Below are 27,805 nucleotides of genomic sequence, written 5' to 3' on the forward strand. Positions count from 1 at the left end.
AAACATATGCATTTGAATTACCCCAAAATATTTGAAAATCATGGCATAGATTTTATTTGAAATAAAATGATGCCATAGGCTTGCATTTGAATCAACTAGATCAGAAAGAGAAAAGAGAAGAAGACTTTTTTTTTTAAAACCCTTGCATTAATTCCAATAATGCAGAAATATCAAGTTTATGGCTTCTTATTTGCTTCTATTCTGTGAACTCATTCATGTTTTGCTCTTTTTGCCCAGGCGCTAAGCCACAGATTCTGTCCAATGTCCACCAAATTTTGCCCTAGGTATGTGGCCATACTCAACAAAACCCAGAGCCAGCCGAAAGCATGGAGGTAATTCAGAATGACTGAAAACTTCACCTAAGGGCAAAATTGATAAAAAAAATAATTAATTGACTGTACTTAGTCAGACAAGCTAGATTTAAATCCTACTCTCACATTTCCTAAGCTTTGTGGTCTTGGTCAAGTTACTAACTCCTCTGACCCTCAGATCACTCAACTGTAAATTGGAATAATAACAGTAGCCACCCTTTAAGTACATGTAATGTGGGGACACAGTCCTAAGGCTTAAAAATAAGTACTCAGATAATGTTACTCTTATTTGTAAGCAAGACTATACATACCTAAATAACACGTAATCCTTATTAAACATCACTATAATATCCAACAGTTGCGTTTAATTTAATTTCTTCAAACTATGCTATAGCAACCGTCCTTAAAGTCAGTGAAAAATGTATGGTATTTATGAATAATGCAATATAATCTTTGATATTTGAGTGGTTAAGAAGAAATACCACTAGTTATTCTGGTGCTACCCCACCAATACTGATCTTTTCCTTTCTCACTGAGAACTGTTTTCCTCGATCCAATGAAGGCCTGATAAAGCAAGACAATGTACATTTTTCAGGTGTATGATCAATCATACATTTAAAATTTTATACATTCTCAACCATTTTACCTCATATTCCTTTACTAACAGCAACCTGACTTGCCCTGATTGTTTCTTTAATCTTTTCAAAAGGAGATTGTTTATTCTCCCACATCCCACATAATTTTAGGGTCAGGGCATGCTGTTTGATTTTTCAGTGCTTTAATAATCCTTCAAACTTGAGCCAGATCCCTAGATTGTTTAAGCTAATGCCATCTGGCTGTACCAGAATCTATGCCTCGTCACCTACTTGCCTCCTGGCCTATCAGAAGACTAGTATCAGGCTCATTCATCTCACTGTTCTGCCACCATCCTGGATGATGTCATAGCTTACATGGGCAAATGTATTAAACTCAATCTTTTCTCAACTCCATGACCTTCATACCTCCAGAGTCTTTCATCTGCATTCTGCTTTGACCATCAACTTTCATGACGTTAAGCCACAATTCTTATTACCTGGAATCCACTTCTGAAAACCCAACTCTAAACATTTCAATTTCTGGCCATAAACTCTTCTATTTCTAAATTGTAAATCCAATCACTCTCACTACATTTGGTTTTCATTCTATCTAGACTAGCAGTCCCCAAATCCAACTTTCCATTACCCTGGCTCTCTAGGATGATCAACAATGCCGGTTTACTTGGGATAGTCCTGGGTTTAGCATTGACTGTCCCACATTCCAGAAATCTCTCAGACCTGGGCAAACCTGTGCCCTCTCTCTTTTCTCTTCATTACACAGCCTATGCTCCATGATTACCATTTCACCCAAATTGTGGTAATATTCTAAACTCTCAGGTCCTGTTTTCCTTCCATGAAACCTTCATGCTAGAACTCACATAGCAGTCTTTGTCACACTTGCCCCCCATCTGTGGAATGCTGCTTCAAAAAATCATGCAGCCCTGCAAATTGGTTCCACCGTAAATTGATATCTTCCTTCCACCTGAGCTCTTAACAGTGACCAGAAATTCTTGCATCGCTCTCAGAAGGGGGACCCACATCCTGGCCAGAGGATGGAGAAAGTAGAAGCAGACAGGGAAGTCAGTCACGAAACCTCTATCTTCATCTCCATTCAGCCTTTTCTAATTTTCTCCTGTAACAAACAAGTTTTCTCCTCAGATCTAAGGATAACATGACCTGAATCCCATTCTGTCCCATTTTCTCAAAATACATTTATTAACTAAAGTGTTTCCATACTTTCTGGTCAATCAGTCTGTTGACAGTACTTGTTAAAAATACAGATTATAACATTTCCCCTCTAGAATTCTGTCTTTTAAACAAAAGATCAAAGGGATACTTATCTTAAGGCAAATCTAGGAAACCCTGAATTGTTCCCTTTCTTTTCTAATCTTCACCTTCCTCCTTCCCATCTGTCCATAGAAAACAACACATTCTTTTCATCATCACAAAAATGATCCTACTCTCAACTTTATGTCCTCCTTCAGTTACCATCCTACTTCTTGCCTTCCTTTTTTGATCCAAATATTATTTTCTGCCAAACCACCTTTTCTCCTCAAACATTCTGGGGCGGAAACTGTTTCCATCAACAGGGCCTTGACGAAATAAGTAAAATACGTACTGCTGTCTCCATGGGATATCTTGAAAATTATTTCACTTAAATTCCCCATGTCATTTAATATCTTTGACGACTCCCTGTTTAAGGGACCTTTCCTTTTACTTCCCTGTCTCCACATATTTTTATTTTTTCCCACCTCTCTGGCCTTCCGTTAGTTTCTCTTTAGGTTCCTTTCTCTGTTTCCCCTTTAATGTTATGTTTCCTTAGGCTCAGTTTTCGTCATTACTTCCTATATATGCATACACTCCTAGGTGTATACATGCATATTCTCCTAGGAATCTCAACTACTCACACAGTTTCAATAACCTTCTTCTTTGTGAGTGACCCTCGGATTGATTTCTCTAGTCCATACCTCTTTCCTGAACTCCAGATTCATACAGTAAAATGCTTACTTGCCATGTACTTCATCTCTTTACTTTTTCATGTCATGTACACCCTAAAATGAACTGGTTATCTTCTTACTTCCTCTAAAGTTTTCACTGGCTGTGTAAAGGGCCATAACACTTCCTCTGTCTCTATCTTGGTGTATTTCCAACCAATCACCAAGTACTTATCAATTCCTCTAGAATTGTATTATTGAAGAAATATGTGGAAAATACTGAATAGCTTGAAGAGTAAGACAAAGGAGGGAAGGAACAAGAGGAGGAGAAAAAGGAGGGAGAGGAGGAGGGAAAACAGAGGAGGAAGAGAAGTAGGAGAAGAAAAACAGATTCATAATCCTGTGATCCAGGGATATTTTGTGCTAACATACTTGTGAAATTGCTATAGTCTTTTCTCTACATGTATGTGGTATCATAATAAAAATGTTGTTCTAGAACCGGTCTTTAACTTAAAAAAAAAAAAAATAGATGTAGTCTTTGTAACTCAACCTGTAATAAAAACCTCAAATATTGTTCTATAACAGTATTACATTTTATCATATGGTAACATAATATTTCATCATTTTGCTATATTAAAATTTATTTAAAAATCAATGGTTATACTGGTTGCAGTTCTTTCCTACTTTAATTATTACTGTAATGATCATTGTTTTTACACATCTCTCATTGTCCTTTATAGGGATATAGAAGCATAAGGTAAACTAAATTTTAAGTCATTTGATGTATCTAATATCAAACTGACCACAAGAAATACTGAACTGAGGTACGTGTCCCCATTTCTCCATGTTTTCCATTTTATTTCTCAGAATAAGCAGTGCCTAATTTGATTAGTCTGGTAGTTCTTCCCTTTCTGTCTCTAGCATGAGTGTCAAGAAACATTCTGTAGGAGGTTGCAGTGCATGTCCTTTGTCAGATTAGTTTCACCATGAGAAAAAAATGAACTATTTAACAGACACTTTCATTGGAATAGCTCCTGGTATATGATTTGGGTTAATTACTGTCAGCATCCTTTGAGCCTTTGGCATGGCTTCTGTTAGGATAAGCAAATTTAGCATTGGTCTCAAGCCAAAAAAATTAATTTTTAATGTAGCTAGATATAAAATGCTATGAAACCCAACTGTTAAAAGAAAATTAAAGCATCCTAATTAGACATAACTAGCAAAGACCAATAATTTATTGGACACTATACAGGAGGGTATTGCTTTTCCAGACTACAGTATTATGTATTTTGTTTTTCCACAAAAATACTGCATTTGGTTCTGGGCACTTTGTTGTAAATAACAGGTTTTATTTGAATTTTAAAAGAGCAAGTTATTTTATACTGGTAGGGACATTTTAAAAATGAGTCTTGTTCTGTCCTTCAGAAACCAGTTGGCACAATACTCATCTGTATATTTTTGTATAAAAAAATATAAAATTAGCATACTAAAATCATTATCCCTGCACTGAGTATACAGTTGCAAAAAGAATAGAGTACGTATGGGAGGATTAAAGTGATTAATAGAGTCTGACATGAAAGCTAGAATGGGGCCATCTAAATACTAAAATAACATTCCCAGTTTGTTTTATTCAGGGAAGATAGCAATAAATACGAAAGAAAATAATTAATATATGCCATATAAATTTTGACCAAAAAATGAAAAATCAAACGTGAAAACAGTTCAAATTATTTTAGCCCCTATTAGAAAAGTGATTAATGTCATAAAGTAATTCTAATTCTTAAATTTCAGAGGGAGGAATTCTCAGACATTATGTGGTCCAAGTCCCTTCTTTTCTACCTCCTTAACAGATAGGCAGTTTGCCAGTTTCTCCAAGAAACTTTCACAAGTTTCTTGAGGAAAAATGAGGAACGCTCATTGTATTCTATGTCAGTACACCCCATTGTATAGTCTCTGTACTAAGTTCCTCCCTGCTTGGAACTTTCAATCCCTATTCTATCTTAATTCTGTACTAACTGGAAATAATTGGGTAATTCTAAAAATAATAGAAAATTAGGTTGAAAAGTCAAGAAAATTTTTTCCCTGTAGTATTATCTTACCAAATGGTAAAGTAGGAAAAAAAAATGAAAGCTAGAATAGGAAATATGCATAAAAAAGTAATAAACTAGGAAATACATAGGAAATAGTCAAATATGTGCATATTTTGGAAAAATTAAAATAAGTTTCTGGTCTCTCAAATGCAAAATAAAAATGATTTAACTACTATGATTATAAACAAGAAAAGATCAGTGTGGGAGGACTCATGGACCCCCAATAACACTTCTATCACAGTTGTTAAACAATAAGCTAGATACTGGGTTGTGCTGAAAAGAATATGACATGCTGGAAGTGAAGTTATCTTCCCAATGTACTCTTCATTGATGAAGTAAGTTTTGAAATGCTGGCTCCAGTGTGAGCCCCCACAACTTCAGAAATGTTTAGAAACCAATTCTATAAACAAATCTTTACAGGAAGTGGGGTTCTTTATCAAGGAAAAATTTCCCAAGAGTGGTTCACAGAAACTTTAAGGGGTTCAATTTAGATATTATGACTAACAATGATTTTATAAATAAGGAAAACTGCTTGATTATAGGGGGAAGGGGATGGTTAAGTTCATAACAATACTTACTGATTTTTAAGTGTTAAGCTTTTAAGCAAGGAACTTACTGAGTGTATGGTGAGACAATACACAGGTGAAAACTCACTTTATGATTTAGATATGTGTATGTCCTATGGCACGTGAACTACAAAACCTGTTTCAATGCTTCTGGGTTTGCTTTTCTTGGAGGTCCTTAAAAAGTGGCACTCATTTAAATGCAAGGCATTGTTATAATGGTCAAAAATTAAAATAAATGATGGATTAGTTAATACTCTTGAGTGTTCTTTCAATCACCGATTATTTATTCATCCATTCAACAAATATTTACTGAACACCAGCTTGTATGCTCTTTAGTATTTAGTTGAAATTTGTTATTTAGATGGCAGTAGAATGGTAAACAAGTAGACAATTTCTACTCTTATAGAACATATAACCTAGAGGTGAGAAAAAGAAAAAACATGAGTAAATAAGTAAATTTCCCAATAGGCGAAAAATTAATAAGAATTATGGATAAAAAATAAAATCGGGAACTGGGTAGGAAGTATTGTGATATAAAACAGGGTAGCCAAATGCATTTCATTGATGAGGTGACATTTTAGCAAAGACCCGCAGAAGGTGAGTGACAAGCCATGCGGCTATCTGGAAGAAGGAAGCCCTAAGCATCAGAAAGTACAAATGCCCTGGGGTAGGAGCATACTGGGATGTTTCAAGAAGGGGAAGGAGTCAGTGTTGAAGCAGAGTGGTGAGGGGTGAGCTTTAGGAGGTTGTGTGCTAAGAAAGGTAAATAGGTCCATATCTGGCAAGGCTTTCCAAGTCATTGTGAGGATGTGGGATTTTACCCTGACATTTGAATCCTTTGGACATTTGGGGCAGAAGAGTGATGTGATCTGACTTATATTTGTAAAAAAAAAAAACATTCTGGATGATATGTTGCAAACAGACTTACAGAGCAAGGATGGCAGCAGGAAGATTTGTAAGAAGGCAATTACAATAATCCAGGTGAGAAATGATAGTAATTTGGACAAAGGGCAGCTGTGAATAGTAGTGGTTGAATTCTGAATTACTGGATATACTGTGAAGATAAAGCCAATAAGATTTGATGATGAATTGGATAAGGAGTAAGAGAGAGGTCAAGGATTACTGAAAGATATTTTTTGATCTAAGTAACTGGAAGAACAGTGTTGTTATTAGCTGAGAAGTCTGCACTAGGGGCAGGTTTTTATGTGGCATGGGAAAATAAAGGCTTCTGTTTTGGACATATAAAACGGAGGTGTCATTTAGACATTGAAAGGAGGGTCAGCTGGCTGAGCTCAGAGGACAGGTCAGGTTGGAGATACAAACTTCGAGGCATTAGTGCATAGAAGGTATTTGGAATTATGAAACTGGATGACAACACCAAGACGATAAAGAAGAGAAGTGGTCCAAGGTCTTTAAGATCAAAGAGGAATGATTTAGTTGGCCTATTGAGTCAGCTAAATCTGGTATGTTGGCAAAGCTCCAACCTGTAACATCCACACATCCTTAAAAAATATTCAATCCTTCACAAAAAAGTAATTTCACGGTCCATTCTTTTATTCAAGATCCAATCTACAAAATTCTGAGCTATTGGATCCTGAAGTGCTTGCTTCCCTGTAATCCTTCCAATTCTCCACAATTTTGCAATTTTTTTAGCAATTTTGACCACTGGTTGCTTCCTATAATTCTAGCCACATACTTTTTAATCTGCTTATTTCTATTATTTGTTGTTTTTGTTTTTTCTTTCAGTCTCCTGTTTGCAACTGCTGGCGGGGGGTTGGGGGGGAAGGTATTGGGGCAAATAACTGATTAGGCTAATTTGCTTCAATCACTACTCTCAGTTACTTACATTAAAAAAAAAAAAGTATAGTATAACAAAATCCAATCAAGGCCAAAGTTTTATTATTTTTATTTCTCTCTCACCTTCTCCCATTCCTGTCTCACTTCCTTTCTCCCTCTTCAACCCCCCACCCCTTCCTGTCCCTTCCTTCCCTCCTCTTATTTTTCTAAACAGATTCCTTAACTCCTACTCCAAGACCATATTTCTAGGTCACATATTCTGTCCTGATAATTGTCCCAGTCCCTTGTAGAATTTTCAGGTCTAAAGCCTATTTTCATACTCACATCTGTAGTGTGTATGAATGCTATGGGTTGGGGATATTTTTGGCTTACACTCTCACACACACACACACACACAATCAGAATAGATTCTACTGCTAGAATTTGGCTAGAAAATACAGACTCTAATGAGCATGTGTTTCCCAAACTAAGTTATATTCATTACACTTAAAAATTAAGACATTTCAATCTTACAGTTTAAAATTTAGAAACCACTAAGTGTATTTTACATCCATTATAATTTATAGACACTTTTTATAGGATGCATTTTTAAATGCTAAAAATGTAATTAGTTAGTCCACAATCCCAGTGAGCCTGCTATTATCCTAATACTCACCTATCATTTTGCTCTTAGGATTGGGTCTTTCAGCATGTTTCTGGAGTTGATTATACTGACTCGCTTTAAAGCATGAGCTGGACAGAAAACATGGGTGCTTTTACATCCATATAGCAAGTAATACCCAAAATAGAGAGAAATATGATGAAAGATTATACCAGCTGGAAAAATTTCTGTGGTCTAGACCCACAGGCGTATGGGAGCCCATTCATCTCCCCCATTATTGCCCTTTCACCTAAAATGTCTTGTAATATCTTAATAAAACTAAGATTCCATATTGGAAAAACCTACAGAGAAATTCTGGTTTTGACATTAGAGAGGGGTGCTAGCTTGTTTTGTATCATCCACAGAGGGGCTAAGAAGCATTTGCCCAAGAGGACGTGACTCAGCTTTAAAAAAAAATTCAATTTCATCAAGCCTTATACAATTTTATCAAGCCTATGATTATTGTGAAGATTACTAAGAAAACACAATGGTAAATTCCCCCAAATTTATCATATTTTTACTAATGTCATGAACACTAATAATAACTTCATATCAGATAGGCGCTATTCTAAACGCTTTATACATATTAACTTAATTCTCAAAACTACCCCTACGAGGAAGATATTTTAATTATCCTTATTTTAGGGATAAAAGGACTGAGGCACAGAGAAGTTAAGCAGGTCACACAAACCAAGGTCACACATCTAGAACTCTAAGTCTGAGGTTAACGTTACTGTTTGTGAATTTAAAGGGAAACATCTCAGAGCTAAGCAGCTTTTTGTCTTTTTTTCAGTGTGATACTTAAACTCCTGAATTTCACACTTCTCAGCTTTAAAAGGAAGGAATTAGACTTGGAGATCAATAATGTCTCATATGAGTTCCATGCTTTTTTATTTCTAGAAATAAACATCTAGCCTTTAATGGAAGAATCTGATTTAATTCAACTACCTCTACAAAACACGGGATTGCATGTCTCAGAATAAAAATTCAATTTGGAGATGTTTCAGCCTCTCCTGCCACATTCTCATCTTTATAGCTTATAATAATAATGTTTAAATTTATCTATTTACAATTCATAGAGCACTTTCACATACATTACATCCAAAGCTGTGTGTGTGTGAGTGTGTGTGTGTGTGTGTGACAGAGAGAGAGAGAGAGAGAGAGAGAGAGAGAGAGAGAGAGAGAGAGAGAGAGAGAGAGAAAACAGACAGAGAGACAGAGAAAGAGAAGACAGAGAGAGAGAGAGACAGAGAGATTAAGCTGAGCCACATACTGCTTTTTATCTATTCACACTAAACCAGGGTACTTTTTCCTACAGGTTTGATATAATGCTTAAGAATTTGGTTGGTCTGTGGGATGAAACAGGCAGAGCTAATTTCAAATTCTGCCGCAATCTGTTTTAATTTGTGCAAGAAAGCTATCTAATCTCTTTATAAAATCAGGACTGTGTAGACTCAGGAGGTTTTAGGGGAGGATTAAGTAAAACTTCTGAATATGTTGACATAACTAATACCCAAGACCTCCTAGCTATCCACCGTATTAGTGTGGGTAACAATTAGCCCAGACTAAACCTATGGATATGTAAATTTATCTGTAGTCCTCATAGTTTTCTTTTTCACAAACCCTTTTCTCATTAATTATCTTATATAATATTCCTATGAGGTGAGACCTGTAGGTTTTTCAGGAGCTACATGGATTCTTAGAGATCTGATGTATTCAAATCCAAATGATATTGTACACACCACTTTTTCTAAGTTATCAGCTATCAACTCTGGTAGTGAGGGTGAGAAAGATAGGAAAAGAAAGAAAAGTGACTGGGTCATAAACAGTTTGGGGGGCAAGGGAGCGATAAAAAGTGCATTGTTAAGTTCCATATCAGTCATTACAAAAAGCAGGATCTAGTTTAAGTTCTATTTTTCATAAATGGAAAGAACCAGAGGAGTTAAGTCATTTCTAGGAAGACTTACCTAGTTATGCAGTCTCAGAACTAGAACCCAGGGCTCCTGAACTTGGTCCACTGTTTTTTCCACAATCTTGTGCTGACTTTTACTCCCACTATAGTGTCACAAAAGCTAACAAGAACTTTAAAATAGAAGGATTGACCTTACAAAGGAATAACAGACTGAAGACCAAAAAAGATAAATTATAATAAATAAACAATAGATCATAGAGTGATTTCAGAACTGAGGATTACACTTCTGAAATTGTACTCCTTATAAAGCAATCTTTTCCCCCTAAATCCCAATAAAAATGCTCTCAGATACAATTCTTATGCAAATAAGAAAAATAAATTCCCCAGAGACAAGCCTGCACCTACCGTCTGTGACAACAAGGGTAATAATTGTGAAGTCATATTTAGGCCAGGAGCAGAAACCACTTAAAAGCCATCCTGTCTTGCTTTATCTTCTAGGAGTCTGTGATCAGCTGACCTGGGCAGGCCTGGGCTGGCCTGGGCTGTCCAGACAGTGACCTGGAGCCAGGGTGTGGAGCTGGAGGGCTGGGTCATGTCCTGAAACCCTTTGTCAACAAAAAACCCTGAAGCATTGAAGGGGGAATAGCCTCCTTTACCCCCTCCTATAAAACTCCATACCACTTTTGCTCGGGCAGTATGGTCTTTTCTAGCCTGACCTCTTGCAGCTTAAACATGCCAAATAAATTCAAATAGACCAATTTTGGTTTCTAGCGACTAATCCCTCCAGCTGTGCCTAACAATGATGTTTTTCCATGTCCCCAAATGATTTTTTCTGTGTCCCCAAATGATGCGGGGAATTCCTGTGAGTCAGTGCTGGGATTGTGTGTCGTGAAACCGAAGAATGGAAGGACAGATCAAGGAGAGGTGAGGAGTTGTAAAAGAGGATAGTTTATTAAAAGTAAACAGTAAAGAGTTGTGTTAGGCACGACCAGAGGAAGAGTCGCGAGAGACCAAAATTGTTCTATTAGAATTTATTTGGTGTGTTTGGGCTGTGGGAGGTCAGGCTAGAAAGACCATAACTGCCCAGAGCAAAAAAGGGGTATGGAGTTTTATAGGAGGGGGTAACCGAGGCTGTTCCCCTTTCAATGCTTCAGGGGGTTTTCATTGACAAAGGGTTTCCAGGCATGACCAAGCCCTCTCGCTCCATACCCTGGCCACCAGCACTCGGTCCAGACCTCTCAGGCCCACAGACCACAAGCCCACAGGAGACAAAGTAAGATGGTTTCTACATTCCAGGTGGCTTCTCCAGGCCTAAGGCAAACACAAGCCGCCAGGTACAAGGTACAAAGCAAGACAAGATGGCTTTTAAGGTAAGAAGTTTCCTGTTGCTGGCTTAAATATGGCCTAACAAGTCGCAGCTCTTGGAATGAGAGGGAGTCCGGTCTGGGTTGCCCAGTACCGGGTTTCTCTTACTTTTATATCTTCCCTTGCTTGTTTGTGGAAGGAAAGCTTGCACCTTCTGATGGAATTCGTCTACCAGATTTTTTCTCTTTGCCCACACTGAAGGGATTAACAAACTCATTCCTGTCTATCAGATCTGTTCCTTTGTTGGGCCAAAAGGGATTTATGAGGTAATTTGTTAACCTCAAGGCACTTTCTTATATCTTTGTCCTGGAGTGAAGGAGCCATTCCAGAACCTGGAGTTTCAGGATATGGCTGCATTTTGTTTATTCCACCAGGGACCTCCCTGTCTACCTAACAACATGCTAACTAACCTTTCTCAGTAAGAGGATAAGAAGCGCTGCATGCCTTATTTCTAATTGTTTAATAGTTACATATTGAACTAACAGACTCCTAAATAAGTTCTATCATTTACCCTGACAAATGGAAAGCAAGGTTCAGGTGAGAGTGTGTGGATTCTTGAGAATTCTTCTGGGGAACATGGCAGTTCCTGATGAGGTGGTCCCAGTCAAGCCCCAGGTCCTCTTCTCTCCCATCCCAGCTCCATCCTGTGCCATCTATGAACACCTCAGTCCACATGTCCAGGCTCTGTCCACCCCTCTCCAAGAATAAAACATCCTCAGGTCAAAGACTGGTGAATGCCAGTAGAGCAGCCTGCGTTACACACGGCTGGAGGGATGAGTCGCGGGAGACCAAGGTTGGTCTATTAGAACTTATTTGGCATGTTTGAGCTGCAGGATGTCAGGCTAGAAAAGACCATAACCTCCCTGAACAAAAGGAGTATGGAGTTTTATAGGAGGAGGGTAAACTGGGCTGTTCCCCCTTCAATGCTTCAGGGGGTTTTCATTGACAAAGGGTTTCAGGGCATGACCAAGCCTTCCAGCTTCACACCCTAGCCCCAGGTCATGGTCTGGATGCCCAGGCCTGCCCAGGCCAGCTGATCACAGGCCCCTAGGAGATAAAGCAAGACAGGATCAAGACAAGATGGCTTTTAAGATGAGGTTTCTACTCCTGGCCTAAATATGGTTTAACAGCCTGCCCTTGGGAGGGCAAAAGTGAGGAACTATAGCCCAGGTTCCTGGAAAAAGCTTCTGTCATTGGGGCAGAGTCTTCTGGGATGCTGAGTACCTGGAGTGGTCAAGAAGTAGGGGACAGGAAGGGGGAATTCCCTTGGCCTCTTGGCCAGAGAGCCAGCCAGGGAAGGCCAGAGCAAGGACTCTCGAAAGCATGGAGTACAGGACTGACTCACGTTGGCCCAGGTCTAAGAGCAGTACTGCAGGGATGTGACACTGAATATAACCGAGTGAAGCTATTGTTTGGTGGGTGTTTTATATCATCAAAATCTATTTTTGCCTTGCTTTGTGTGGTCACTAATAAAATTACACTACATACAGCTGAACTTTCAGAAATTATCTATCTATCATCCTGATATTATCATGAGTAAAGTACTCATAACTTCATGGCTGCTTTTAAAAAACAAACAACCAAAAAAACACCTTTATATATTTTTTATTCAGCACCCAAAAAATAGAAATCCCAGAAATATTCCTTTTCAAAAACATATTCTATCTCTAGTACAAAAATTATTTCTACTCACCACATTCCTTAATTTTAACAGAAAAGACACAATATTGAAGTACTTAGAAAAAAAGTTCAATTTACATTTGTCTAAGTCTGGCCTATTTTTGATGGTCAGGCAGTAACATTTATTAATGTCAGCCCAACTGCAAGAATAATACTGCTTTGCGTTTGTTACCATGTGGGACTCATATACACAGGAAGGTATATAAATGCAGAGAAGTTGTGATGTTTCTTTCTAAAACTGGAGATTTAAACAGGAACAAATTCTACAATGTTCAAAAGACATTCTTCATATTTTATGGTAAATTACGTATTAAACTTAAAACTCACACATTGCCTGCTTTTAAAGCTATATTTCCAAAGGAGTATAATTTGCATTTCATGTGGCCTTAAAAATGAATGACAAAAAAAATACACTGGCTCACATAATTCCAAATCATCCCATTAACTCCTGAGAAGACACACTTCTGCAGAAACAATGGAGGCGGATTTGCCAGTTTAACAAACAGCTACTGAATACGGACTATTTGCCTAATATGAGGCTACCTAAGTGCCGAGGATAGAGAAAATGATAGTTCACACCCTCATGCTAGTCCTAGGAGACACTCATAGACATCTCTTTCCTATACACGAAGCATAAATTATTACTTACCTTGATTAAATAGGCAAGGGATCATTTCCAAAATTGCTAGCCATTAAGAAAACAGGAAATATTTCTTTGCTAAGAATGACCACAGCCACTAGACTTATTTGGGAGATCACTTTGCAAGTTATATAAATGTCTAATTACTATGTTGTACACCTGAAACTTGTATACTAACTGTAATTGAAAATTTTTTTAATTCAAAAAAATGTTTTTCCTCAGTCAATCCTATGTGCAATGAATATGCTCATTCTATTATTCTGAGAAGAAATGTGCATTGTATTTAACAAATCATTTGTAAACCAAATTTAATTCTTTTTTTAAAAATTAGATTCATTTAAGATTCTTCTAATAAATAGAAATATGTCAAAAGAGAAAAGAACGACCACAGCCATCTGATGATGTATCAGATATTTCTGAATGCATCTACAAATAGAATATTTGAATTTCAGAAAGGAATTAAAAAAAAAAAACAAAACTGTGGTATGTAACTAATGTGTATTGGCTTAGGTCCCAAAGAGAAACAAATCAGCAAATTGGCTTTGTTGTTTTCTTTTTTTTTAATTTCCTGGCATTCAAATATATAAATTGCACTGATCTTGTTATTAACTGGTTTTATATTTTTATGACCTTTAATTTATATCCAGGTAAAGTATAAAGTGAATTATTGGGTACAAGTTTATGTAGGGAATACTGAGACATAGTTCTATATTTCTTCTTTTACCCTGAAATTATGAAATGTTAACTGGTTTTATAGTCATTTCTCAGTGACATTCTGGAAATGTACAGCACAAGGATCATGATGGTGGTCTATTGAGAAACCATCTGTAACTGGAAAAAGAGATGACGGCACATCCAACTTTTAGAGTTGGGAAATGACTGAGTTCTGGAATATTAAGCTAATGCTAGGTTTGAAACATTCTTATGTCTTATTAATTAGGTCAGAATCAAACAACTTCATTTACATAAATATCTATGAATCTTAATTTAAAATACTAGGATAGGAACAAAAATTAGTAAATAACTTCAATTGTGAAAGTTATACAAGTAACATCCCGTTTTGTCTTTCCTTAGATTCTTTTTCTTTCGTTTCTGTCCCCCAGAGTGTAATCCTATGTTTAAAATATTTGACATGGATTTATGCTCCCTGTTCTTAATTTAAAAGAAAGTAGAATATTTAGATTCATTATATTCTAGATCTGCACTAGAGCCTATAAATCATCTAATCTCTTATTTCACAGATGAACAAACAGATCCTGGGGCATAAAATTTTGCTTAAAAACCATAAATGAAGTTGGTTTTTAGCTGACGTGTCCCAATGTATTTGCTTTTTTTTCTAGAAAAAGAGAGGTGCCCAGCTCCTCACTCAAGCAGGATGAATGAAGAAAAATACATAGTAAGAAATCAGGCAGTTAATAGACTTGCAAAATGGGTAAGCACTTTGTATCTTAGATTTATTTTTCATTTTGTCCTCACCTTTTTCTTGTTCACTGAAGGCCTGAGACAAATTTGTGAGGTTTTGGTTTTATACAGCAGTTCCTAGTATGTTCCCATTTGTGCCACTCTGACACTTTCCATTACAACAATAAGATCCATCTGTGGTAACAGTGTGAGACTGGGTGTCACTAAAATATAAATCTGAAAACAGTGTTTTATTCCTTAGGTTACAAAAAAAAAAAAAAAAAAAAGACAAAAATAATCTATTTTAATGAAAGCTGCAGTCATCTTTTTTTGCTTTTACTATTTCAGAGTGTAATTCTGAATAATGAATTCTGTAGGCACCAGTTCAAAGCAGCATGTATATATTTTGCAATGAAATGATGATATGTTACTAGACAAAACAACAGTTTGCAAATGTTTTTAATCCTTTGCTTCAGGTATTCTTCATTCATGAAAAATTAATCAATTACATAACAAATTAAAAGCAAGTTTATATGTGTCATTCTTGCTTACTTTTTAAAGATCCTGTAGCATCACAAAAAAGTGATTCAAGTAATAATTCATACTCCTTATTTTTTAAATCTTTCCATATTATTGTATTGTATGTGTGCGTATACATACACATAAAATTGAAGGAAAAGTATCTTGGGTTCATTTCAGTAAGTAAAGACATTTGTCTATTATTTACTTAGATATATATTTTACCATTTTAGACTTTTGTTTTTTTTCCAGAGTACTTTATATAAATAAATCTATAAACACATATGATGAAGGAACGAGTATGGCTTTGTGGTCAGACTTTGTAAAATATCTGCTGTTCTTAAGTTGAGCGACATATATCAAGTCGTTTTGAGCCGTAACTTCCTTCATTTGTAAAACGGCAATAATAATATCTATCTCAGAAACTTGCTGTAACAACTAAATAAATTAATTTAGTGTCAAACATGGAATGCACTTGGTAAATATGAATTTCCTTCTTCTTGGTCCATTCACAAAACAATTAAATTGTTTTGCTGTTAATACCAAATTTTAAGTAATAAATAATCAATAAAACAATATTTCTATAAAAGTGCTATGCATAAAAATACCATTTTTTCAAAACAAAATCAGCTAAACTAAAACCAACTCATTTTGATGCATAAAGCCCTTTAGAACATGGTATTAGTTCGTGAGATAACAATCATAAAAACTGTCATCAGAATAAGTAAAACTAAAAAAATATTCATTAGATTTTATCTGTTCAAGAGCAATATAACATCCCTTTTTTTTTTTCATGTGAAATTTGACTACTTTTCTTGAACAAATAAAACATTGGAATTTTAGGTACAATTCCATGCAGATTATCCTCCCCCTTGCCTGAAAAAGCATAAGTGATGCTATGGCTACATTGTTTTTCAAAATGTCCGAAGACCCAATCACTTTTTCAAAAGGTTGCTTTCCAACATGAACATCAATGGCATACAAGGGGTCATCCAGGAGGTAGATGTCAGCCTCACTATAGATAAATCTAACCACACTTACTCTATGCTTCTGGCCCTCACTTTTATATTCACACCCTGAAAACAGAGCAGGAGAAGAAAACCAAGATCAGAGGAAAAATGTGTAATCTCAAAGTACATGTAGTTGCATCCAAATTCTCTTCTGTAGCATGGATAAATAATAAGTCAACACGAATACTCAAACCATTCTTTGTACCAGAATTCCACTGGTCTTCCCCCACCTCCTTATTTCCCAGTGTTACTAAATTGTGCAAATTAACAGATATATCTACTTTCCCTTAATTGCTTACACTCAAATGTAGATGTTACCAGGAGATACTTAATGGGAGAAAAAAATTTCCAATTCCCTAACTCTGAAAAGTCGTCCCTGTGGAATATTAAACAAGAACATTGGCTGCCAACCATATACTAACACCAGTGATCATTTTTCAATTGACACATAGGAAATTGAGAACAATCGCTAAATTACCAAAGCAGTAATCAACATGTCCAATTTTCTTCTGTAAAAAGATTAGTACAAGTCTTGTTGGCAAAACTACAACTCTAAGAAGCAAGATTAAGGAGTATACATCACTCCATGTGAGAATTAAAGTTGACATGTACAGCCATGTATGGAGAATTATGGGGCCAGGCCCAATTTACTTGATTTATTTTATATTTAGTGTTTACAGATCTCATTTAAAAGCTCTCTGTGATACAGAGAACTTAGCCAGTGACCTATAATTGTATAATGCTTTTGCTTCTTTTCTTTCTCATCCTCCTACTCAACAAATATCTCCTTTGCATAACTATATTTTGAACGCTGTGCTAGCACTTGGGATTTGAAAGTAAATGACTCTGAGTCTCTGTCATGAGGAGGTCACAGTTTAGCAGGTAAGACAGGAATAAAAATATATATATACTATAAAGTAATATATATATACTATAAAGTAATATAATACATATATATTACATATAATACATATATAATACATATGTATATAGGTGTATTATATATATGAGTGTGTGTGTGTGTGTGTGTGTGTGTGTGTGTGAGACAGAGATTATAACAACCCCCAACTCATTGTTTTGTCATGAGCTTTTAATAAGATGAATGTAAAATATTTAGGACAAATCCAACACCAAGTATAGGCACAATCAATATTATCTATTATCACCTAATCACTCTTCTTTCCAATCCATCTTCCACCTTGTCACTTATTCTGTCATCATCTTGATTAAATACCTTGGAAGCCCACATCTCCCTCTTCCACTTATCCATGATCAACAGAAAATTACTCAATATAAATCTAAGATACTTATATTCTGCTATTAATCCCTCTTTCAACCACTCTCCCAATGTTGCCCTCAAGTGACTGTGGCCTGCCAAGCAGACTAGCCTGCCCTGTCACATCTGGGCAGAGGCCGTTCTGCTTGGGAGCCCATATCACCTTTTTCAACTCAAAAGCTACTCATTCTAAAGCAATCTTCCACCCAGGGTTCCAAGTAAAGTGATGCATTCTCTCCCTCCCTGTCTTGCAGCACTGTTTACTTGTCCCAGGGCTAAAAATGGTAGTACCCATGGCAGTCTCTCTCACCAGCCTACCAGCTCCTACCAAGTACATCCCTGCTTTCCCAACACAGACAGCCTCTGACACTGGGTGATTAATAAATATTGATAAAGACAGTTCATAGTGTTGTCAGAGATCCACCAGACTGCAAATCCCTTGGAGGTAGGGTGCTAGCTCTCTTGTTCATCATTACGTAAACCCATAGCAGAATAAAGGTATATAATGGATTAGTAAATATTTGTGGTCAGTTGAAGAATACCAAAGGAAAAGATGAATAAAAGTGAGGAAAATTCTGCATCTGTCATCTCAGTTGTCTTGAAAACAGCTATAAACAAATTTCCTTTGGAAATATTTAATTGCATGTTAATTTTAAAGGACATCATCAGACTGGAAAACTTTATGAAAAGCAGAAATTATAAATGGCAATAATATTGACTGCCTATACGAAGTCTATACTTCATGTTTTGAATTTTTTCCTCTTTAAGTTCTTTTTAGTTACATATTATCAGCTATTTCATATTATTAGAGATCGACTTTATCAGCATAATATTCACCATGTATTAACAAGTTTGAAGAAGTCACATGTCTGCATAATTTTAGATATGGTGCCATTTGCCTAGGGATAGTGAAGATGCCAGAATAAACACAAGGGTTGGGAAAAAAATTAAATCTATTTAATATTTTGAAAAAATACATATGCAAAGGAACAGGCTATGAATGAAGCCAATGTAAGTCTAGTTAAAAGGTAAATTTTGCTTCCTCCTAGATTTTAAATATTTCCACTTTGTAAATTTTGTTATGTATTTTACTTATCAATTTATATAACAGAAGTATTAAATAACAATGAGGCCAGGGATAAAAATGCCTATCAATGTTATGCAAACAGTCTTTTCAGAAATTCAAAGCACTCAGTAAGGATTATTTATTCATCTTCATAGCATGCATGAATCTCTCAGGCAGGGGCTGCTTCTGCATTCATGTTTAATTAATGGAGATTTTAGTCATGGTTTGAGGATAATCTCTTGGGGTTCCTACTTTGGATCCTGATATCTTGTTTTGTTTTTTAATTTCAAAACACTGGGCAGCATAATGATTATTCATTAACTCAATGAAAATAAAATAGAACAAAGAATGAAATGGCTGGGAAACTTCCTCTTGAGCAGGAATGAGCCAACGTGGAGTGGGCACACTCATGGCACCATCATCTCAGAGCCTCTTTAGAACTAGGTTTGGTGCCACCACTGGAGACTGTTGCTACTGTTGCTACTGTCCTAGGCTTGACTTTGTGCACCAGGAACACATGAAAAAACAAAATATTATTCACTCATTAGACAGTCAATAGTATCATGCCAGCAACTGAAACAAAGTGTTGATAATCCAATTGGTAGCAACAGAATTTCCTGCTGATTTTTAATCTGCTCTCCAAATAGTCAATTATCAATAATTATTTGTCCTTAATATTGCCATCTCTTGCATAGGAAATCTACGATGATTTTTTAAAAAATATATAGTGGTAGAGCTCTTCAAGATGTCAGTAAAAAGGCTCTAACTATTTTATTAGCACAGCTGAATAGAACTGTGTTCCTGCATGTGATGAATTATATTTTCCTTATTTTTTCTCCAACCTCAATTTGATCTCCATTTGGTAAGTTCTCCAAATCGGGAAGGAGAACACAAGCTTCCAATACTTGCTCATAAAAATGTTTCTGCATGACAGAGCCAAAGGGACCGTTTTCTTTCAAAATGCAATTCTGAATCCAAGCCTGCTGGGAAACATAAGCCGCTGCACAAGAAAGAAAGGAAGGGAGGAAGGAAGGAAGGAAGGAAGGAAGGAAGGAAGGAAGGAAGGAAGGAAGGAAGGAAGGAAGGAAAGAAAAAATACTCTTAACAAGGTAAAAAGGAGAACTAGTACACACCACATTAAAGGAACGTATGTATTTAGTCCATGGGTTTGCTTTCTTTAAGTTCAAATTGAATTTTTAAAAAAATCTAGGTTATTTCTTAAATGTAAGTTTATCCTATTTAATTTAATTTTAATCTTCTATTGTATTTTATTCATCAGTATGTTTATTAGAGGCCCCTTCAAATTGAGTTACTTAGTGCTTCTTCTTTACTTTTACTGCAGCTTTTATCAAAGTTACATGTCTCTGGTGGGTGGGATTTTTCTGGAAGCAGGTGCTGAGTGTATTAGTCAGCACTGGCTGCCCTACAAAGATATCATGAACTGGATGGATTAACCAACACAAATTTATTTTCTCATAATTCTGGAAGCTAGAAGTCTGACATCAAGGTATTGGCCTGGTTGGTTTCTTCTGAGGCCTCTCACCATGGCTTATAGACGCCATCTTCTTTTGAGTCTTCACATGGCTTTCCCTCTGTATGTGTCTGTGTCCTAATTTTCTCTTTTTATAGGGACATCAAGTCATTCTGGATTATGGCCCACCTTATTGACTTTAACTTAATTACCTCTTTAAAGTCCCTATCTCCAAATACAGTCCCATTCTGAGGTCCTGGGGGTTAGGACTGCAGCATGTGAATTTGGAGGGGAACATCGTTCAGTCCATAACACTGAGTTTAGGGTCCAAGTTATTCATTTGGTATCCATTCTTGTGAGAGGAAAGGAGGAAGGAGGATTGGGTAGGGGGAAAAGTCACACCATGATCCAGATCCAACAAAGCTTTGGTCAATCTTCCAAGGAGCTCTGGAGGAGTATCAGCCACCAGAGTTATGCTGTGTTAGGCTGAAAGGGCCTGGCCTTCAGGGGTGGCACCCCAGCCAGGCCACTCTCCTCAGATGAAGCAAACCCTGAAATTGCTGACTAGCTGTATGTACTCCCACAGTCAGGTGGACAGCCCTTCCTGGAACTGGGATCTTGGTGGCATATCTCTATGTCTTTTACATATTCACTGCTCCAAAATGAAATTTTTGATGATTTTATGTCTTGAAACGATTCATGAATACAGGGCAGTCTGCTGCATAAAATACCCTTTTACCTAACCCTGCAATTCCTGTAAAGTACCCACAATATTTGAGTTAGAGACTTACCTTTCAGTCTGTCCCATGGATTCTATCCAAACATTGGTTTTGGGGTATTTTAATTACTGTTGCCCTATAACAATACCAGACATTTACAATACTTTCTGACATGGACATGTATGTAACTATTAGCCTTTTGATATCTATCATCTACTTTGAAGACCAAAGATTAACTTTTAATTTTTCTTTGTTCAGCATGAAAGACATAGAAGGGCTTTTGAACCAAAACAATGTAATTCTGTTCTGATCTGATCTCGAACACAAAAATAATTGCTCTTGAATCGCCTTGCCTAGTGAATATCCTTCGATTAGAAGAGCATATTAAACAAGGCCTCGGGTGATAGAGATTTTGAACACTTTCTACATATTAGTCAAGATAAGGGGAACAGAAGTTGAAGAATACAGGAGAAAAGAGTGAAAAACATTTAAAAAATGACATACAATATAAGACAAAAACTAAATACTACACTGAGCCGTATGGACTCAATGTATTGCTATGACAGGAGCTGGAAAATAGTTGATCAATTTTCACAGAGATGCAAAATTTTCCTTTTATTACTATTATAATTATTATTTGCCTCTCAAATATAAATTAAAATGTGTTTTGTTTCATTTCATTCTTAATAATACTACTACAATACAAGTTTTGCTAATTCAGAAATGATCTCCAAATCTCTGATGTTCCATCAAAGAACACTGAATACTGAATACTCTGCATGAATTGTGTCTGGTACAAGCCTTTGATACTGAGAAGAAAAGGGGATCTTAGCGTTTGAACACTATGATATGCCTCAAAAAACTGCTAAAGTGAAATCTTGAGAACTAGAAAGATATATACAAAAGCATCTTGTTTAAAAGCACTAAACGTTAAGTTGGCATTATGAATGATTATGATTATTACTACACCAGACATATTCAGTGATACTTATAAATTTAGGATTACAATGTTTTGGGAAATCATTCTGAGTGTAATAACCTTAACTCCTGCCACTAATCTAGACCAACAAGCTTCCTGAATGACAAAGTGGCTGGTTATATAGACAGATAATATCCTCTTTCTTCGAGAACTCTTGCTTAGCATAAATAAACATCCCCTCTACTTTATGATCAGTAATAGCATTGTGGTGGGATCTTTCATCACCAGAAACACTATCTTAATTAGTAACCCTCCAAAGTATCAGAAATAATCTTTGAATCTTACCATGAAAGCATCAACAATATGGTGATGATAACAATAACCATAAAAATTCATACAGAGCAAGCTGACTCTGTGCCAAGAACTCGGCTAGGTCTGTACATTATCTTATTCAACTGCTCCTTAGCTTTTTCAGCTCATTATTATCATTTGTGCGTTAGGTGAAACTTAGAATTGACACTGTTTTTATCTGGATCAATTCCTAATTATTTTTCAACACCAAATAAATGGCTCTTTCCTCTCTTGACTGTTTTTCCAACTCTTCAAAACAGAATTTGTTGTTTATATTTTGATTCATTTTTTAATATCTTATTTAAACCTTTGTTGTAATTGATCTCAGGATCTCTCTCACTAGACTATGAGATCTGTAAGAAGAGGGGCATATCATATTCATGTTTGTTCCCTTGCTACTAAGTGCTGGGACCATAGTATGTGCTCAATAATTGTTCGGTGAAACTAGAGGAAGAAACTAAATGCAAATAAAATCAATATGACAATCATATTTTTAAAGGACACTCACTGGCCTAGGAAAAGTTTATAGTCATCTTGACCTATAAACAAATGGCTTATTGCAATCACTATAAAGAGCATAGGGCCACAAAGAAAGTATATTTAAGATTAAAAATAGTGGTAGACATTAAGTGTAATCTCATCAGAACAAGTCATAGAAGTAACACACTAAGTAATACTAATGCTGAGAGAGAAAAGAATAAACAAGGTATAAACCATTAAAGGACTGGAATCAGGAAAGCTATAAGGATATGAAGAAAGACATATTATGATGAAAAGTAACAGGAGTTGAAGATTTTTTCCTAGAGAGAAAAACTGTGAAGGACCTGGTCTCAGATCGATCCATAGAGCTTTTCCATCTTGTCAGAAGTGAGAAGTAAGGATTAAGCTAGTATTTTACCTAAGAGTTAGATCTAAGAAGAAACGCACCAGATAGTCTAATGTTTCAAAAAAGAAACAGCTAAGAATTTCTTGAATTCTTATTGCTATTGACCTTTAAGAATTGAACAAATGGCTGGGAGTGGACCTCTCCACAGTCCAAAGGCTGACATTTAAATATAAGCTAGTAATATTATCATTTTTATGAAGTTTTTCTAGGTCAAAGATTCTACCCATGCGTAACTACAAAACATCTTCAAAATGGAATGGCTGTAATTACTTAGGAAACCTTACAATGAATGATAATTAGAAACCTAATCAAATTACAGTATAAATCACATTTGTTTCTCTATAATTGGTTGCAATTTAGTTAATATCATCAAACAATTACCATAAGCATTCACAAATGATTTGCTGAAGTATTTGGAGGATAGAATGCTGTTACTAATCCATCCGTACTAATCCGTTTACGTGGAAATTGAAATGTTTGTTACAAACTGGAAATGTCCATTAAATACTTGCATCTTCAATTCAATCTGATAAATTCTTATTGACACCAATGATGTCCTTGCTGGCTGTAGTTCACACGAGAGATATGGAAAGAGTGTACTATTGCTTTACCTTTCTTTGGACTACTCCTGTAAGTTTCTCTATTTCCCCGGGGTAGTTTCTCTAAATCCTCAAATGATTTTTCAGATCCAACTTGCCCTATCACAGCTACTAAAGCTCCTTCTGGAATCATTTATGTTCAAGCTGCATGACAAGAACTGGACAGAGATGATGTTGTTAGCTCTTGGTACAGTTGCTTTTAATGTATATTCCTAGACAAGTCCTTGTATCACAGCACTGAGGTGAATCCCTGAAATCGCTACTATTCACATTATTCTACAAACACCAAATCTTCCAAAATGAAAAATGCAAACAATAAATTCTGCAGAGGAAATAAAGGAAATGAATAAAATAGAGTAGAACAATCATAAAAATGAAAGCTACAGTGAAGGGTTAAAAAAAGTGTTATAAAGTTCAATATATTCACCTTCTGCTTAAAAAAACTCTACAAAATAAAAAAAAGTATTATAAAATTTGATGCTAAAAATATTTTTGTTTTTAATTTTCCCCAAACCATGACTTTTTTAGCACTGGAATCCCTATTTCATCCATGGAGAATAAAGCATTTGTAATACCAATGGCATAATCTGGGAAGGAAAATAAATACAATGATGCATTTTATATACCAATTATCTTCAACCCAATAGTCAAATAAATATTGAATGTAAAAAGGAACTACTGACCTCCTATGTAGTTTGTTTCAATATTTTGAGGAAGAAGATCCTCAACGTCAAAAAAGTCTTCCAAAAGATCCAATGCTGGTCTTGTCTATCAAAATAAACACAGATGGAATTTATTTGGTGTTCAAGCAGAACTTAATCTAAGGAGAGTTTATTGTGATTTACAGCATAATTAAAATATTTGATGCAAATTGAAGATATTGATATAAATATTCAGCAAATGTAGTTTGAATTTATTTTAATATTATAAGTTCATCCCCAAAGAGAAAGAACAGTCTCAAGATCAAAGACCAAAATAAATGCCATATATGCAGGAAGGTACGAAAAGAAGAAACAAAAATTCCTTAACACTCCAGTAAAGCCACACAAACTGATTTATCAATAATTACAGAAAGATTCATTTTTAAAAGGAACTTCAGGTTTGTTGAATGAATTCTGCTTTTGAATAAACAAAATTATACTATTAGCAACTACAGCATTTAGTTATAGTAAAATAGCTATAAAATGTTTAGGTACAATTAGAATAAAAACTGATTCCCCCCAAAAAACTGATTTCCATGAACTTACATGAAATCTCTAGTACAGTTTTATTCATTTTATGCTAGAAGACATCTATTGGTAATGGATAAGATGTAATTGGGCTATGGTTTTGTTTACTAGGTACATTGTATTAGTATGCAGGGCTGGTTCTTTTACTTTGCGCGCTCTTTCTCTCTCTCTCTCTTTCTCCCTCCCTTCAGCCCTCCCTCCCTCGCTCCCTCCCTCCAGCCCTGCCCTCCCCTCCCTTTCCTTCCCTTCCCTCCTTCTTTTTCTTCCCTTCTCTCCCTTCTTCTTTCCTTGTTTTTTTTTTTTTTTTTTTTGACAATCATTTTCCTTATTTAGTGAAGACATAGTGTGCCACTAGGAGTTGCAGAACACGTGGAGTAACCAAACTTTTAGCCAGATTCTAATTTCAAAAGCGAAACAAAACTGTTCCTCTAAGAATGTCATTTTCTTTCAGTGTGCTGTGAATCAAGTGTTAAAAGCACCGCATCAATAGTACTTCGCTGCCCTCTGTTGGTCATTATTAGTAAAATAATATGAAGAAGGCATGATGTTACAAAAATGGCTTGACTGGTATTCACTACATCATTATGTTACACTTCATTCAAATAATGTAAACCTTTAAAGACAAAGTTCTTAGATCAACGATCTGGTTCAAATGAGCAAAGATGTACTTTGTTTGCGAACTCAAACTTAAGGAGGATTTGATGGGGGATACCCAGACAACCCAAACCTGACATACAAAAAATTTAACTGAGAAAATCTCAGGGCAAAGGAATCAAGGAACTCAGCTCTTTGGATTCCCTGTGGTTTTAGCAGCCTTTAACTCATGAATTATCTAAAAAGCCTACAGCAACTGGAGGTTACAATAAAGGCAGGTGGAGCCAGATAACTCATACATGGTTTGTTGGCAGACTGATATTAACAACCCAATTTTTCCCTGCTTGCTTCATTCAGCACAGATGACATGCTGTGAATCCTGGGAAAACATTCAGATCCAGCTCCATGCAAAGCGCCTGGTTAAAACAATTTCAATTGAAAACCAGAAAATGAACTCTTTGATGGTATGGTGTTAAACATCAGCTTTTAAGAAGCTAAGTGAAAGAAACCCTTAACCAAGAAAACAATATCCTATGTTGAAGTACTTGAAAGTTATTTTGATAGAAGAAAGACATAAGCAAGGAAGATATGATTCCTTTCATTCTATAATGTTTTCTATTACTCATTAATTCCAGGAGACTAATTTTGAAAGCAGTGTTAAACAATCAAAAACAGTGAAATAAGATTTAAAACAAGACAAAGAAGTAAGATGTGTAAAACCATAGATTTCATTAGAGGAATGATTCTTTGTTTAAGGACAATTTGAATGTACCTGGACCACACAGCTGAGAGCATCATTGGTAAACCAAACAGAGGAAGCCTCAAAATATTAAAGACATAGATGTGAACACTTTTAGTGGCTGCTAAAATGTTTCCTTTGTTCAGTAAGAAATAGATGCCAAACGTTGCCAGGGATACCTAAAAAATAGAGATATGTTATTTTCTTCAAATATTCACTGCTAACAACATTATAAGTTACAGTCCAAAAAATTAGGGAAGACAATTTTAATAACATTTTTTGTTTGTTTGCCAAAATTCAGTACTCTGTCTGAAGGATATAAAAATCAAAGTTTCATACAGATAATGACATTCTTGAGTCCATGTGATCCAGCTCCCTTCTTTAAGACATGTCATATTCTAACTAGAATTATTATTCCCATTTAAAATGTATACCAGTTCATCTTTTCTTCAAAATGGAGAAGTTTGTGTGAACTTATTTTCCAGTGGTGTGTGCACACATTCTAACTCACATGTAATAATTATACACTTTCCTTGTGTCATAAAATTAACTGAAGAAAGTATGAATAAATCATAGCTGATAAGATTTATGTTTGCTCTTATACGTTTCATTTAGAAAAGGCAGAAAAGTTCATGCATGCATGAGAACTCATTGACTATCATGTACATAAGACTGGCTTAAGCAAATGATTCTTTGACTTTTTTACCAAAGTATTCCAAATATAAATATTGCTTTTATGTTCATAATAACTACAAGTTTCTTTAAATACAAACAATTATAATATTTAAAATTATCAACAAAAGAGACATGGAACTTCCTCTGACCCCATCACCACCAGGAGTGGTAACATTGATTAAAATGCTCCTTCAGTTATGTGTGGTTTAGTTATCCTTCGGCTTCCACACATTGCTTCATACCTCAAGGCAATTTACACTCTAGTTTAAATGGAATGCCAGATGCACGATGTGAAGGAGAATTGAGCTCAGATCATATCAATGCACCTACAAATACTAATTCTACACCTTTGAGGATGGACTTCCATTTCCTCTTGTGAAATTAGAAAAGTAAATGCCTTATTATTGCAAGAATGGAATAAGGCAAGGTATATTGTGTGGTACTCAGTAGGAACAATAACTCTCACTTCCCTTCCCAACTCCATACAGCATGATTTTAGTATTGCTTAAAAGGGATTAATCATACAGATCAAGATATTTTAAAGTGAAAATGAACTCTAAAATGTAGGTTACAATTTTTAAGAATTAGGAAGGCATATGTTTAACCTGTGAGAAATTTACAAAGTAAAATCTTATATATAAAAATACAGACCAATGAAAATGTACATAATAGTTTCTATTTCTTTAAAACTTCCATCCTCTAATCTACATGAATAATGACTAGATTTCTTGAAAATTTTAATTCATATATAGAAGATTTGATTTTGGACACCTAAATTCCAGGAAATTTGGAAGTGGATCTGCAACTAAAATTTGAATATCAAAACAGGAAATATATGCAC

General features: G+C 35.6%; 1 pseudogene across 1 annotated transcript in view; it reads right to left on the reverse strand.

Moving 5' to 3' along the window:
• Positions 1 to 133: 133 nt before the first annotated feature.
• The window catches only part of LOC308506457 (multidrug resistance-associated protein 1-like), a 39,015-nt pseudogene continuing 11,343 nt past the window's right edge, over positions 134 to 27,805 (reverse strand). The window contains exons 2-7 of the transcript in view: positions 19,613 to 19,782; positions 16,337 to 16,506; positions 14,987 to 15,148; positions 7,929 to 8,005; positions 815 to 875; positions 134 to 359 (exon numbers count right to left, since the gene is read on the reverse strand). The product of the transcript in view is annotated as a multidrug resistance-associated protein 1-like (transcript). The remainder of the gene's footprint in view (positions 360 to 814; positions 876 to 7,928; positions 8,006 to 14,986; positions 15,149 to 16,336; positions 16,507 to 19,612; positions 19,783 to 27,805) is intronic.

This window comes from Rhinolophus hipposideros (genome assembly GCF_964194185.1).
Source record: "Rhinolophus hipposideros genome assembly, chromosome: 2".
In the NCBI taxonomy this organism is placed as follows: Eukaryota; Metazoa; Chordata; class Mammalia; order Chiroptera; family Rhinolophidae; genus Rhinolophus; species Rhinolophus hipposideros.